At 36.9% G+C, this 13,769-nt stretch overlaps 1 long non-coding RNA gene and 1 pseudogene across 3 annotated transcripts; both read right to left on the reverse strand.

The window, feature by feature from the left end:
- Positions 1 to 3,249: 3,249 nt before the first annotated feature.
- Positions 3,250 to 13,263, reverse strand: LOC126593593 (receptor-like protein EIX2; annotated as a pseudogene).
- LOC126593529 (uncharacterized) lies at positions 8,174 to 9,860 on the reverse strand. 3 transcript variants are annotated; one of them, XR_007612985.1, is made up of 3 exons: positions 9,794 to 9,860; positions 9,237 to 9,335; positions 8,174 to 8,576 (listed from the first exon to the last, which is right to left on the reverse strand). It is a non-coding gene; the product is annotated as an uncharacterized LOC126593529 (long non-coding RNA). The 3 variants fall into 3 exon arrangements; XR_007612984.1 differs by having other exon boundaries at positions 9,237 to 9,347; XR_007612986.1 differs by lacking the exon at positions 8,174 to 8,576 and having other exon boundaries at positions 9,025 to 9,335.
- Positions 13,264 to 13,769: the final 506 nt, after the last annotated feature.

Here is a 13,769-nt window from a genome sequence, read left to right on the forward strand (position 1 = left end):
TTAGAACTTGGGTTGGATTGGATTGGGGGAGGGGGAAATAGAAGGGGAAAAATAGGTTTTTGTACCTAAACTGATATTCCTCTTACTGCCGACAAACCCAAAGTTTTAATTTGTTCAACTTTTCCCACTATTTGCGTCTATACCAGGAAATTGTTTCTTAAATTCAAAGAATTGTATAGTATCTTTGCTCAATCGAAGGAGGCATCAACTTAAATCTTGGGTCTTTCGTTTGGTTTTGAGTTGGGTTGTGTGGAACGGTGGTGCACCGAAAAAAGACAGAAAGAGGTGAGGCTGCCTACGAACACTTTCTTTATACTTTGCTTATGACCTTCTATGTAATTTTGCAATAGGGTAAACTTTTTGTTAAAACTTTCATTAAAAAGTGGTTGGGAGAATAAGTCATTGAGGTAGCCATAGTAGCACTCCAAAAAAATTGCCTATGTTTTTGGACCTGGACCTAAAAGCCGCACCCCCCTCTCCCGCCCCGCATTGATTAAAATCCTAAAATTCACTTAAGTTTGCCCTAAAGCCCTTTATTCATATAGGTTGCTTTGCTAGTTTGTCCCCTGAATTTTTATAGCCATTTTCAACTTACCCATGAGCTAAGTTTTTGAAGAATATTATTTTTTCCAATCCAAAATTTCAAGTCTTGAAATTAATAGGGTAAAGGTTTTGAAATTGGAACTCTTTCGACATTGAGGAAAATAATATCACTAGACAAGTAACTAGTTGATGAAAACTTTAGAGTTTTCTTCATTATAACCATAGTCTAAAGTAGAGGTTCAAATTGAAGTATCCATCTTGCTTATGGAATGGGGTGTCAATTTTGATTTGATTACAATGCTACATTTGGTCTCTTTGTGTGGGCCGTTTATCACCCAACAAATACGGGCTGGGCCCAAATAACAGGCCTGTTCGGCTGGGTTGGATGGAGAGAGAGTCAAAATGACTCTTTTGCCCCCTTTAATCGCATGGAGCAGGTTACTACTTCCATCCCAATTAACATTTGGATATGTTCCTATTGTTTATTACCGATCGTTAGTGCCTCCGTTGCTGATGTTTATCTAGGCAAATTTCTCACAATTGCTTTCGTTTTAATTACTACTATAGCACTGTTTTGATATGCTTTAAGATGGTTAAACACTTAGTAATGAATGATTGGTTAACGGGTTTTTGACGAATTGACTGAAGCTGCTTTTTAATTACGAATTGTTAATGCGTTTTGGATGAATTGATTGTAAGTATGATTTTAGTTATACCTAAGTGCAAAGCAAGTGCTCGACAAAGTATGAATCCATTGTCATATCATTTTCAGTTTTTTCATGTTTTGTTGTTTGTAATTTTCGTTGTGTGGTTAGTATAAGGAAGCTCCTATAAGATTTTAGTTTTTTGTGGGTTTTCAAGTTTTTTTCATGGCTTCAATTTTTGTTTTTGAATCTGTCTATAATGTTGGCATTGATAGAAAAAGGCTGCTTAAGCTTTGTGGACCATGGTGCCTTACTACCTGCCTGGCTGCCTTGAATGGTGGTGCTATGAGATTCTGATGTTGCTAACAGATCGGCTTTCGAATATTGAAATGTTATATATTGCTAACAGGTCGGCACCGCGTCGGCATTTTTTCTAGTAAGATCTATTACTGAAACGATAAATTCATAGATAACTACATATTAGGTAAAATGTTTTGTTTTCGTAAATGTTTGAATTCTAAATGTCCGGTTATTTGGCCTATCAAACGTTCAATTTTAGTATTACAATGAATTCATAACAGGATTAGTGAATTCAATGATCTAATTTAATCATTCTCTATTTATGATAAACAGGAATCTACCTAATGTTTTCTTTGACATTCTCCTTAGACCATCTCCAATGGTTGGGCTAAAAGCCAAATATTTTAGCCTGAAAAATTTAGCTTTTAGCCCAGAAACAACTTTTTTGCTCCAACCGTTCTAGCCTAGAATTTTAGCCCGGGATTATTAAAGAATGAACTTAGGCTAGTATTTTTGTTAAATTAAATTTAAAAAAATAAATAAATATGTAGACTATCGTAAATTAATTTTATGAACATTTTAATCTAAAAAAAATTTAAATTCCGATAAATATTGAAAAGTTTAAATTTCAATTTCTGGGCTAAATTTCGGGAGATCTGGCCTTGGTTTAGCATTTAGTCTAAATTTTCCCCTTGGGTTAGAGTGAGTTTGGAGAAAATTTTTGAGGAGTAATTTAGCTTTTAACCCACAATTAGAGTTGGTCTTAAAGAGGCTGTCTTGAAACTTAGAAGCAATATACATGTGACAGAATGTCTCAAAGGACCTCCGAAGCCAAAGCAACTACACAACGTGGCACAACGAGGAGAAGAGCGGGTGGAAATTTAGAATATAGAAAAGAACTATGGTACCCAAGTTAATAATAAAATTCGCAAATTGGAACCGTCCGGCATCCAAATTCCAGAAGGAGCGAATAACCAAAAAAAAAAAAAAAGGGGTAAAAGTTTAAAAAAAAAAGAAAAAAAAAAGGTATAAGCCAAAAAAACCGACATTGTTGCAACTCCCGACTCCCCGAACGACACGCCATGTCAAATTATCAACTGTAGATCCATCACAGCCATTTTTCCATATTTTTTAAGAGATTTTAACGAAACTTTTTCGGTATTATTCATTTTAACGAAAAATTACATTTTTATATTAAAATATCAATTATGGTACTATTTATTTTATTTTTTATTTTATTTTTATTGTTAAAACTCAAAATTTTCAAATCATTTTCATTAATTTTTCTTATTTTCTAAGATCTCTCCCGTCGCAAAGATACTAAGAGCAGATGCCACAGACGCCAAAAAACAAACCTTCAAATCTTCAAACCCAATTCAATCCCAATGATTCTATTGCAGTCCCACTCAACATTTCTCTCGACACTTGGCTCAATCGCCTCCAGAAGTTCATTCCTTTTCCCAATTCAAGGGTCCAACCCTCCCATTTTGTATGGTTTTGCAGCATCGAGAAGGCGGTGGAGGTTTATGGGAAGAATATATACATTTGTTTATCTGCTTTATGAACAGTGTTATTTTGTTAAATTACAACATTAAATAGATAGCCGTTACATATATATTTTGTATTATGTGATTGATAAGTACAAACTAGACAGAATTCTTGTACTAAATGGATAGCCGTTACATAATTGTTTATGGGAACATTTATTGAAAGATATAATTCTTTTATTTAATACTCATGTTGCAAGTATCCAAAGACAAAGTAGAAAGGAAAAAACATCACATTATATATTAGTACAATCAAACTTCACAATAAAAGCTTTTGAAACAAGCCGTTTTCAATACAATTGCTAGTGTTACCTTATCTTTGATGTCATCAAAGAATTGAAAATAGGCACACCTCCATGAGGTCTTTAAGATTAATGTGTCATAGACGCCTCAAAAGCTTGCGATAAAGCCAAGTACCACACTGACATAGAACAACAACTTATCATTTCCATCTTCATTCTTTTCCATTGCATCCTTGGCAGTAAAAGTGTCATCTTCAGGGCACTTAGTTGAGAGATGAAAGCCACATAGCCATGGATTACCCATATAAATGGACGAAACATTGAGCGTTTGAAGCTGGTTTTCAGAATGAATTCTTCCGAACAAGTTGTTGTAAGACTAGTCCAAGTGAGACAAAGAGGTTAAAGATGACAAGCTTTGAGGAATCTGTCTTGAAGGGTGATTGTGTGAGAGATCAAGAGTTTCAAGCCAACACAAGTTTCCGACCTTGAAGGGGATCTTTTCAGTCAATTGATTCATAGACAAATTCAAGATGTCCAACTTAATGAGGCTGCTTATTTCTTCAGGGATTTCATCTTGTGAATTATTTGATGAAAGATCAATGCGCTTTACAAGATATAGAGTCGAGTTGTACACAAGTTATTTTCCTTTTAGTGTCAGTGTGGCTTGCTCAAGCTCATCAAGATAGTGTTCATAGGAATTATCATTGACCGGAGAAGAGTATCCATAAGAATTATCATCGACCATGGAAGTTAAATTACCCAAACACATTGGAATAGTATTTGAAAGGTTGTTGTGACTAAGGTCGAGGATGTGAAGGCCATGAAGATTGCATAGTTGCTGGGAAATGCGTCCAGTAAAATAATTGGACCGTAATCGTAGCATAGACAATATGGATACATTTGATCCTCCTATCCATAGAGGTATGTTCCCAGATAACTTGTTGTTACCAAGATCAATACTCATCAAACTAGAACAATTTTACAAAGAATCAGGAATTTCACCTCCAAAATTGTTGTTGTTGAGCTTTAATATTTCAAGGGAACTTGGTACCCCCATTGAAGTGGGAATCTTACCAAAGATGTTGTTTTGATCAACATCTAGAAACACCATGTTGCTCTCCACACTCCATGCATTTGGGAGTTCTCTAGAAAATTGATTGCTCCTCAGAGATAGGATTCTTAAGTGCTACATGTTGCAAATAGAGGGAGGAATAGTGCCATTCAAATGATTCTCATGAAGTAACAATTCTTGCAAATTGGGCATCATTTGGTCAATATTTGAGGTGATTGACCCTGAAAATAAATTGCTTTCAAGATAAAGGTATAAAGCATGAGTCGACCACCAAAGTGGGAGTTGGCCCTCCAATTGATTATGACTCAAGTCAACATAATCTAAATTTGGAAATTTCAAATGGGATGGAACGTTTCCATGAAATTGGTTGTGACACAAGTGTTGCGAAATTTAAACTAACCGAAATTAGTCCAACTTAGTTCCAAATTTTATGCTCGGAAGCGTACAAATCGGTTGATAGTATATAAAGCAAGCACTTAATATCATACCTCAGAAAATGATTTAATGCTTATCAACTAACTTAAGTCCAATTGCAACGAAGTAAAATTAGCAAAGATTGATGAAAGATGGATTTGAGAATTGAAACTAATAGTAAAAACAAATGAAAACAAGAAAGTTTGATCACAATGCAAAAAGTGGTAGCCAAGAACACAAATTGTAATTCAGTCGAGTAAAACGCTAGAGCATCCGACTTACCATAACCAATCCAACTTATTTTCTTCAATGAATTATTAACAAGTACTCAACCTCATTGATAGTCAAATCTCCCTAACAAATGTAATATCTATGGCATCTAGACTATTACGTATATCCCAATATGCAATCCATGGCATCTGGAATAGTTTAACATAATAAAACTCATTACGATCAGTGGAAATTTATATAAAGATTACACAAATCCTAGATTATGACATCTACTACTAGGTAATTCATGGTATCTATGTGCAAGAAGCTATCACTCAAGTTGAAAACATGGCACCTACACAACTTGTATCAAATTTACCAAGTAAAAATCAAGATGGTAGCTAATCACCAAGACTAAAACCAAGCATATAAGCACAGCAAACGATACTCAATGAAATTGAAAACGCGAAAATTATTAAATTCAGAATTTAATCATTCATAGTCAAGGCTACACCGTAGCCTTAGCTAAGGAAAATTAGTTTCGAAACATAACTGGAAATATGATTGAATTCATATAAAAAAAATTAAAAGAAAAACTAATTTTAAAAAAGCTTGAAATCCCCGTGCTCTGCTGCTGCCTTCTTCTCTTTTTTCTCCTTCCAGAAAAAATTGATCAGTTCTTTTCCTTCTTTTCACCTTTTACGTTTCCGTAACCGACGAAAGATTAACCCCAATTAATTGCTGACGGTAAAAGAGAGGAAACGGTAGAAGTCTTCAATTATGTGCTGGCCACTCTTTGGTACATTAGGGTGCGTTTGGTACGCGGACGGGACGGAACGGAACGGGACGGGACGGGACGGGACGGAACGGAACGGGACGGGACGGGACGGAACGGGACGGGACGGGACGGAACGGGACGGGACGGGACGGAACGAAGGTGTAATTTTTGAAAAAGACATGGGGTATATTTGTCTTAAAATGGTAAAACATTGTGTTCCACAGACGTGGAACAAACCCGTTCCAGGGGGGAGAGGTGGAACGCAAAAACACCCAAAATCTGTCCCGTGGAACAACCCGTTCCACCTATTTTTAGCGCACCAAACGCGGGACGGAACGCCTCGTTCCGTTCCGTCCCGTCCCGTCCCACGTACCAAACGCACCCTTAAGGCACCCAAATGAACATCTATTAACATTAAGCTCGTGCCCTTGATCTCCTTGCTGCTGCTTCCCCTAGGTTCAATAACTCTTTCATTGCCATCAATAAATCCATTTATACAACAGCCAAGTCTCTCTCTTTGATGCCTTCTCCAAAACCCATAATAAAAGAGAACACATACCACAAGAAAATCAAACAAATTAGGAGCAAGAAAATATGGGAATAACATTCCTCTGCGTTCCTTTTCCGTTCTCCCCCAACTGTGCAACTGCAATTTCACCAACTTAATCGCTGCCTCTTTGATGCGATCTCCCATTTTTCTGATTTTGTAGCAGTCAATTCCCCACTTTTCTTTGAGATAGTGAGTTCCCCCTGGAAAATGGTAATAGTCACAAGCCTTTCAATCATCTTTTAAGACAGATCAAATTGAAGTTTGATGCCCTTTAGGTATTGAAGTGGCCATGTGGAAGCAAAACAAAATGGTTCATCTTTGTATCCAAATGATAGAAATATTGCCAGCTTTTACCATGTAGACCCTACATAAAAATTATGAGAATAAGATGAATTTAGATAATGCCTACACATGAATCCAAAAGAGCAGAAGCTCCAACAACGTCCACTTTGACTAGAAATTAAACAAAAATCTTAGGAAGGTTGCCTTATTATTAATCTAGTCATAAAGGCACAAATCTCTGAAATTCCTTTCATTTTTGTCCAACTTATCACAAGAAAATGTAACTTTTGAAGTAAATAAATAGTAAAATATGCGATCATCAAATACCCCCAAACTTACATTTTGCTTGTCCTTGAGCAAAAGAAGAAAACATAAGAACAAGTAATAGCATGATAATATCCAGAGATTTGAAGCCTGTTTCAGATAAATCAAGGTTTTCCAGAGATTTGAAGTTTGAAAATTCACCTGGAAAATTATCCCTGAAATAATTCCCGGATAGATCAAGTGTTATGAGGTTGGTAAGATTAAGAAACCAACTGGGAAATGAAGAACTTTTAATGCCATTAACCGACATATCAAGGACCAAAAGTGATGTCAAGTTAATCCTCTGCAATGAGAGTGGAAGAAAGTTAATCCTCTGTAGTGAGAGTGGAATGCTTTCAATTTGACACGAAGATAAATATAACTCTAACAATGAAGGGAGCATGATAGTATCATATGCCCAACTGACTCCTGTGCTGCTAAGATCAACGTCATTGAAATTAATGTATTTCAGGGAATAGAGGTGAGGAAGCCAATTCAAATTTTTAAAAGATAAGTCATAATTCCACCCAAGATCAAGAAAATTTAGGCTTGACAGGTTACCAAGAGAAGAGGGAATCTCTCCTCCAAATGACACAGAGGAGAGATTGAGATATTGCAAACTTTTAAGCTCCCCAATGAACTTAGGAATTTGATTGCTAAGAAAATAATTCCCGCTCACGTCCAGGTAATTTAAATGTTTCAAGCTCAACAGAGAAGCATTTATCTTACCTCGCAAATTCTCGCAGAGAAGAATCTATTTTTGGCCATATCAAAAAGTTCAAACTTTGTTGTTGAAATTCCATATTTTGTTGTGTACAAAACCCCAGATTTACAAAAATTCTGGAAATTAGTTAAAAAACAGGGAATTACTTCCATCAGAGTTCATGGCCTTTGTAAAATACATAAACCAAAAATTCAAAAAAAAAAAAAAAAAAAAGTTGAAAAAAAAAAACCAATTTATCTTCATTTCATGTAAATTGATCATTGTTTTGCTCAACACAAACAGATCTACTCTACGATCGTTGTAGAGTAGACATTAGGTGGACAACTCTTTTGACTATGCCAATAGACACATTACAAAAGCTTACTTTCCATGAGCTTTGCATGTAACTCACAAATTCCCAACTACATGTGTCATTTGTTTGTCCTTTGGCCTTCATTGCGTAATCACTAAAGTAACCAAATCCCAAAAATAAAAAAAATAAAAAAATGTGACTCTCTCTCTATGGCTTTCTTACTACACAAAAATATCCCTAATTAAAGCATGCCACACATCATCACATTGCTATTATATGAAGTATGTTTCTCATTGGCAAGTAATATACTCTCCTTAGCCCAAGAGGATATGAAATTGGTTGAGTACACTGTTCTAGCCATTCGAATCAATAAGCTCAAGTTTGCATGGTACAAAACCCTAAATACTCAGACATATGATATCCAATCTTCCACTTTACAAATCACATATGGGTAAAATAATAGCTCTAAAGAAATCGGAAGAAGTAAAGGGCTTTAGAACACAAATATACCTGAGGTGCCAAAATATGGAGTTGAGGAAACGTTTTCTTCTTATTTTGAGGGAAGAAGAATGCAGCTCTAATTTTGGATCCATTTTCTTAACCTCGTGGTTCCTATAACCCATAAATTTTTCTAGTGTCGTTCAAAATCACAAGTACCCCAGATGAATTGAAAAACTGCAGAGATTAGTCAAAAACACCTGAACAGCACCTTGGCTGTACTAAATATAACAGTAACCCCAAATTTATGGTGCTATCAAATTTATGTATATTTTTTAATGACACTAAAGATTAATTCTGAATTTATGGTACTATCAAATTAATGTATATAGCATACCTATATTAGTATGATTCTAATTTACATCTGTTTCTTATAAAAAAAAAAATTGTAACATAAATTTCAACATGTATGCGTCGTCGTACCCAGTGCACAAGGCTCCCACTTTACGCAGGGTCTGGGAGAGGTGAATGTCAGCTAGCCTTACCCCCATTGTACGCTTCAACATGTATGCGTACAATGCAAAAAATTTTGTTTCGTAAATTACAAATAATTCACTAATACTTCATACATGGAGTAGCGAACCACTTTAGTTGGGTTCTCTTGGCACAGATTTAAGTTAGACGGTTGATAAAAGGATAGTACTTCTTATATATATTTGTACCAGCCAAGGCCAGCAAAAAAATTAATGAGCAATCCAAAAAGTAGCCAAAACCGCTTCAGCCATATGCATCATGAAACACATTCTAAGCTATCTGGACAGACTATCTAGAAATATTCTCTGATATACTGTTGCAAATATGCCTCTATAACAAACACAAAACATTGAATTCCATTACCTTCTTGTTATTGACCTCTTTCTCAGTCGGAATCGCCAGACTTCCGAACCATCATCCGGAACTGTGGAGGAAGAGACCGTCGACCACGCCTTCACGCACCTGCGGCCGGAGCTGAAGAGGAGAGTTAGAATTATAATATATCATATTGACGGATTCTCAGACACATTTCATCGAACACTAGTGTGCCACGTTCTCATATGCTTTCTTGTAAGATTAATTGAAGAACAATACTAGTTTTTGAACAAAATTAACTTCCTGATGAGTAATTTAACAGAGAAGAAGCAACAAGAGCGCAATGAAAAAGCTTATATAAATCATAATATGATTAAATGCAGGCTGCACAAATGTCACTGGAAAATCAAGGGTAGCAGCAAGCTACCTTATTCTCTAAAAGCCCTTGCCAAAAATAGCAAAGAAAATAAGAAAAATTGAATCTGTTTTTTCTGATTTCATTTCGAATTCACTGGGAAAGAAAAATACATAAATCCATAAAATAAAATAAAAAATCACCCAAATGAAAAAAATTAATTAGAAGCATTCAACTGAGAGAAGATTACCTGAAGAGCGGAAAGTTTCAGCAAGCGAGAATAGAAATGAAGCCCCCAACCCTCTAGCCCTAGCCCCCTCACTTGAATCGCCCACCCACCCTCTGTGCAAACCCTAGACAGAAATGGAAGACAAGCCTCTCCTTTACAAATTATCCATTGTTGGAAGTCCCGACTCCCTGAGCGACACACTAAAAAACCCTCAAATCTTCAAACCCAATTCAATCAACATTTCTCTCGACACTTAGCACTATCGCCCCCAGAAGTTCGTTCCTTTTCCCAATTCAAGGGTCCAACTTATTTCCTTCTTCTTCTTCCTCCTTGTCTCCCTCCCATTTTTGTATGGTTTTGCAGCATCGAGAAGGCGGAGGTGGACTACCACTGGCCGAGTTCGACGACATTCAAGTGTAAATGAGAAGAATATTTATACGTGTGCTTATCTACTTTATTACCCAAGTTCTAAAAAACATTAGGCACTAGTTGGACGGTGGCTTGACGCTAGGAGTTTAGGCGGTCTAGACAGATTTAGGTAAATTTCTTTTATATATTATAAATAAGTGCATATTGACACTTACAAAAAATTATACTAGTATGAAATCCATAGATAAGATAATAAAATAATGATAAAATGCAAAAAGAGTATACAACAAGTCCAAAATTTTAAAACACATTAAGCATATATGCCATATAACCATATTGAGAAGTATTGTAGGATGACACATGTATAATAAGTTCACAATTTAAAACCACATAAAATGCAAAATAGGAGGGAAATAAGGAAATATAGTAATGTAGATATGAATATATTTTTTTTTAATTTCATAAAAAAAAAAAAAAAAACCGCCTAGCCACCTAGCACCGCCTATCGCCTAGCTCGCCTAGACACCGCCTAGAGTTCATCAGATTTTTCCAACCGATTTGCAAGAAAATGCCTCGGGTCATCACCACCTAGCGCCTAGGCCGTTTTTCAGAACATTATTATTAACAAAGCATTATTTTGTTAAATTCCAATAAATAGACAGCTGTTACATAATTGTTTGTACTATGTGATTGATAAGTACACAAACTAGATTGAATTCTTGTATTAAATGGATAGCCGTTACATAATTGTTTGTGGGAATTTTTATTGAAAGATATAATTCTTTTATTTAATACATGAGCTGCAAATACCAAAACACAAAGTAGAAAGGAAAAACATCACATTATATATTAGTACAATCAAACTTCAGAAGAAAAGCATTTTGAAATGAGCTACTTTCAATACAATTACTAGTGCTACCTTATCTTTCAAACCATCGAAGAATTGAAAATAAGCATACCTCCACGATGTCTTTAAGATCAATGGGCCGTAAACGCCCCAAAAGCCTACGATAAAGCCAAGTACCACACTGACATAGAGCCACAACTTATCATTTCCATCTTCATTCTTGTCCTTTGCATTCTTAGTAGAAAAAGTGTCATCTTCAGGGCACTTAGTTGAGAGAGGAACGCCACACAACGATGGATTGCCCATATAAATGGACTAAACATTGAGGGTTTGAAGCTGGTTTCTAGAAGGAATTCTTTTGAACAAGTTGTTGTAAGACAAGTCCAAGCGGGACAAAGAGGTTGAAGATGACAAGTTTTGAGGAATATGTCCCGAAAGGTGGTTGTGTGAGAGATCAAGAGTTTCGAGCCAATGCAAGTTTCCGACCTTAGAGGGGATCTTTCCAATCAATTGATTCATGGACAAATTCAAGGTGCCCAATTGAATGAGGCTGCTTATTTCTTCAGGGATTTCACCTTGCAAATTATTTGATGAAAGATCAATGCTCTTTACAAGATATAGAGTCGTGTTGTACACAAGTTCTTCTCCTTTTAGTGTCAGTCTGGCTTGCTCAAACCCATCATCATAGTTTCCACATCATTGACTAGCGAAGTTAAGTTATCCAAACACATGGGAATAGTACCTGAAAGGCTGTTGTGACTAAGGTCAAGGATGACAAGGCCATGAATATTGAACAGTTGCTGGGAAATACATCCATTAAAATAGTTGGACCGTAATCGTGGCATAAACAACATAGATACATTTGATCCTCCTATCCATAGAGGTATGTTCCCATAAAACTTCTTGTCTCCAAGATCCGTACTCCTCAAACGAGAACAATTTTGCAAGGAATCAGGAATTTCACCGTCAAAATTGTTGTCGTTGAGCTTTAATATTTCCAGGGAACTTAGTACCCCCAATGAAATGGGAATCTTATCAGAAAGATTGTTTTGACCAACATCTAAATACACCATAACGCTCTCCATATTCCATGCATGAGGGAGTTCTCCAGAAAACTGATTGCTCCTTAGAGACAGGATTTGCAACTCATGCATGTCACAAATAGAGGGAGGAATAGTGCCGTTCAAATGACTCTCATCAAGTAACAATTCTACCAAATTGGGCACTACTTGGTCAATATTTGATCCTGAGGAAGAAGCCGGTGCTGGCTCATATTTCAAAGGTTTCCCATCCAAGCGTCTTCCAGATCCAGTAAAAGGGTTAAATTTAGGTTCAGCATCATCAGCATCCTCTTCAACTGTCAAAAGACTCAACCCAAAAGCTCAAATAAAATATGTTTGTCAACAGTAGCAAACAACGCAGAAGGTCTTAAAATATTCACGGAGATGGCAAAGTGGCAATGAACTTTGTAAATGACAGGCATTTACCAAGTCTAGCTTCTTCCTAATTGAATCCACTACCAGGATATTTCCATCATTATCTGAATAGCCTCTAGAAGTATGTGCATCAATTAAAATGTATAATGCCTACGTCTAAATACACAAAACATTGAATTCCATTACCTTGTTGTTATTGACCTCTTTCTCGGTCGGAATCGCCAGAGCTTCAAACCGTCGTCCGGAACTATGGAGGAAGAGACCGTTGACCAGGACCACGTCTCCTTCACGCACCTGCGGTTGGAGCTGAAGAGGAGAGTAAGAATAATAATAATATATCACATTGATGGATTCTAAGACACATTTCATCAAACACCCAGAAGCTTTCAACTGAGAGATTACCTGAAGAGCGGAAAGTTTCAGCAAGCAAGAATAGAGATGGAGCCCCCAACCCTCTAGCCCTAGCCCTCACTTGAATCGCCCACCCGCCTTCTTTGCAAACCCTAGACCCACCCCGTAATCTCTCTCTGCAATGGACAGAAATGGAAGACAAGCCTCTCCTGTTCGTGGCAGGAATTTCCGTCGGGGATGTTTCCTGGCCGACGAGCACACAGCTCCCCGAGAGGTCGGCGCCGGTTGATGCTTCCTGTCGGGCTTCTGCTTTACTGGTGGGCTTGTTGGGCAAAGCCTTGTCGGGCAAGGTTTATCGGGCAAGGCTGAAAGAGAAAGACAGAGTTAACTTTGAAATGTGCCTTTGTAGGGCCTTAGGTGTAGGCCTTGAGGCTCACAATCAAGATTAACTTTTAAATGCTCAAGCGTGCCACTACCATCTTCAACATGGCAGATGTAAAACGGATGTCGAGTTTTGTATATATATATATATCCGAGAGACTATATTAGTTATGACAGGTGCCTTTGTGGGACCTTAGGTGTAGGCCTTGAGGCTTCCCGTTAATAACTAACTCAGTACTCATATATATATATATATATGGTTCATTTTCTTGGCTATATGAGTCTTATACTCATTATACTTCTGATTACCTGAGCCCGAAGAACAGAATGAATCCAAATAGGTGCCTTTGTAGGGCTTTAAATAGGCCTTGAGGCTTCCCATCAGAACTCTTTCTATACTCAACGTTCTAGCCCGAGGAACAGGATGAATCCAAATAGGTGCCTTTGTAGGGCCTTAAATAGGCCTTGAGGCTTCCCATCAGAATTCATTCCGTACTCAACGTTCTATGGTAATCATAATATAATAGAAATAAAACTAAGTGACAGGTCGATTACTTGCGCCTCAAGTAACTTCTGACTTCTTGTTTATCAAGGGTTGTCGTGGATGGGTTAA

This window comes from Malus sylvestris, chromosome 12 (genome assembly GCF_916048215.2).
Source record: "Malus sylvestris chromosome 12, drMalSylv7.2, whole genome shotgun sequence".
NCBI classification, from domain to species: domain Eukaryota; kingdom Viridiplantae; phylum Streptophyta; class Magnoliopsida; order Rosales; family Rosaceae; genus Malus; species Malus sylvestris.